Source organism: Trichechus manatus, unplaced genomic scaffold (assembly GCF_000243295.1).
Source record: "Trichechus manatus latirostris isolate Lorelei unplaced genomic scaffold, TriManLat1.0 scaffold00018, whole genome shotgun sequence".
NCBI lineage: Eukaryota > Metazoa > Chordata > Mammalia > Sirenia > Trichechidae > Trichechus > Trichechus manatus.
Genome location: NW_004443954.1, coordinates 19,713,198 through 19,716,018, shown reverse-complemented (window position 1 = coordinate 19,716,018; position 2,821 = coordinate 19,713,198).

Here is a 2,821-nt window from a genome sequence, read left to right as displayed (position 1 = left end):
ATGTGTTTGCTGGCCATTTGTATTTCTTCTTTGGTGAAATGTCAATTCAAGTCCTTTGCCCAATTTTTGATTGTGCTGTTTATGTTTTTGTTGTTAGGTTTTACTATTTTTTATCAGGAGAAATTCCTTCAGATTCTTTTTTAAAAATGTACCACTTTTCATCATTTCCAATTTTTTGTAGATATTGTTAAGCTTATCTATTATTTAGTTAAAAACAAGAAGTGCAGTCATTTAATAATATGTTCTGAAAATGGAATAGCTAATGTTAGTGTTAATCTATTTCTATTGTCTGTTGTTTTTGTGGTTTTGTTTTATAGTGCCTTGTTACTTTGTGTGTTTCTTTTTTGATTGCTTACTCTTCATTGATCCTTGAAAAATTATTTGTGAGAAAGAGATTCTTTGAAAACTATAATAAAGGTTTCTTCCTTCAGAGAAGATTTGTACTTGTTTCTTCTGTTACCCTAGGAACACTTTTAATCAGTTTATGGCTTAAGTTTGCCTGGATCATTCAGTTAATGTGAACCCATGCTGCAAATCCACCCACAATTTCTCAGATTATTTTTTTTCTGTCTTTGTTCACCCTTCTTTGTTTAGTGCCAAGACAATATTATTTGTAATTCTGTGGGTGTATGTGATGTGGTGGGTTTACTTCTGGATGAAACTTTATCTTAATCATTTAGCACTTTGGACATCTTGCTTAATGTTAAGTGGATCTCTTATTAAACTCTATATTTTAGGTGGCCACTGAGATTTATCTTCTATCTTTCCCACTCATTGAGGCTGCCAGACCGAAGCCTAAGTTTTCTGGGATCAGCAAAGTCCTTCAGAATAAAATTGACTTCAATGTTTTGGTCATCTTCTTCCCTCTCTGTATTTCCACTTTTCCTTGTATTTTGACCTGATTAATTTTACTCTTTTTTCAACTCTTTCTTCTGAGAAGACAGTTTTAATATTATACCTTAGTTTTCAGAGGGAAGTATTACTTAAATAACCTGGACCACAGTTAATAAAAAACAAAGGTCCAATCTATTCTTTTAGCAAATCTGTAACCATTTTCTTTGTTCCAGACACTGTTTTAGATGCTGGAAAGACAGCAGTGAACAAGACATCAATTTTCAAGGAGCTTATATGCAATGAACAAAGATCAAAAATAAAAAAATAAAGTAATAAGAAAATGTCAGGAACCAGTATCAGATAATGTCAGTCTCCTTAGGAAATTAGAATTCAAGATCATTTTATGATGTGAGTGTATGGATGTGGAATTAGGGAGCTAAATACTGTAGGGATGGTTTAGAATAACTCCAGTGGAAGTTATTCAGTATGAATGATAGGATTTCCAAGCAATAACATGGGTCCAGTTGAAGTTTAAGATGATTTTTAACTGAACCCAAAAAGTATGATTGATAATTTTCCTATTCCTGTTTGGCTTTTCAGGAGCAAGAGGTAGAGAAAACAGAAAATGATACTGCTCTATATAATGATATCACACATGCATTTTTCTACCCAAAGCATATTTTCAGTGCAAATCTAGTTACTAAAATAATTTTACAGTGTCACACATAAAGGTGCCATTTAAATTGTCTTATGCCAAACACTTAACTAAATTTTTACTTATTAGTTAATTTACTTGTTTAACTCAGATTGTCTTTGGACCTTAACAATATGCGGGTTTAATTGAAGATATAATGGTACTTATTCACCTTATTGGAAAACCCAGTGGTGTAGTGGTTAAGAGTTCGGCTGCCAACCAAAAGGTTGGCAGTTCAACTCCACTAGGTCCTCCTGGAAACTCTATGGGGCAGTTCTACTCTGTCCTATCGGGTTGCTGTAGGTCGCAATCGACTCAACGGCAACTGGGTTTTTTTTTTTTTTTTATATTAACCTTATTCGTCTTTTGAAAGAATCAACTGTGACAGTTGATTTTTCTATTACATTTTAGTTTTTTTTTTTTTACAAATGTGGAATCTTAGACTATTGATTTTCAGCCTTTTTCTTTCTTAGAATATGCACTAAAAGTTATAAACATTACTCTAAATATTTAGCCGCATTCCCCAAGGCTAATATGTAATATTTTCATTACCATGCAGTCGAAAATATTTTCTAATTTTCTTGTTATTTCTTTTTAGACTTGTGTTATTTAGAAATTAGCTGCTTAATTGCCAAGCAGTTGGGGTTTTTTGAGCTATCTTCTCTCATTTAATACCACTATTGTCAGAGTACATACTCTGAAAGAAATGAAATATTTGAAATTTTTAAATGATGCAGCATACAGTTAATTTTGGTAAATGTTCCATATGTACATAAAAAAATATGTATGCAACAGTTAGTGAGAACAATGCTCTATATACTTAAATTAACTAAAATTTGTTAATTATGTTTTCTGTCTATTATGGATTGAATTGTGTCCCGCCCAAAAATATGTGTCAACTTGACTAGTCCATGATTCCCAGTATTGTGTGATTGTACACTATTTTGACATCTGATGTGATTTTCCTTTGTGTTGTAAATACTATCTCGATGATGTTAATGAGGTGGGATTGGTGACAGTTATGTTAATGAGGCAGGACTCAAATCTACAAGATTAGGTTGTGTTTAAGTCAATGTCTTTTGAGATATAAAAGACAGAAGCAAGCAGAGAGACACGGGGACCTCATACCACCAAGAAAGCAGCCCCAGGAGCAGAGTGAGTCCTTTGGGCCCGAGGTTCCTGCGCTGAGATCCTCCTATATCAGGGGAAGGTTGATGACAAGGATCTTCCCCCCAGAGCCAACAGGGAAAGTCTTCCCCTAGAGCTGATGCCCTGAATTTGGACTTAGGGCAC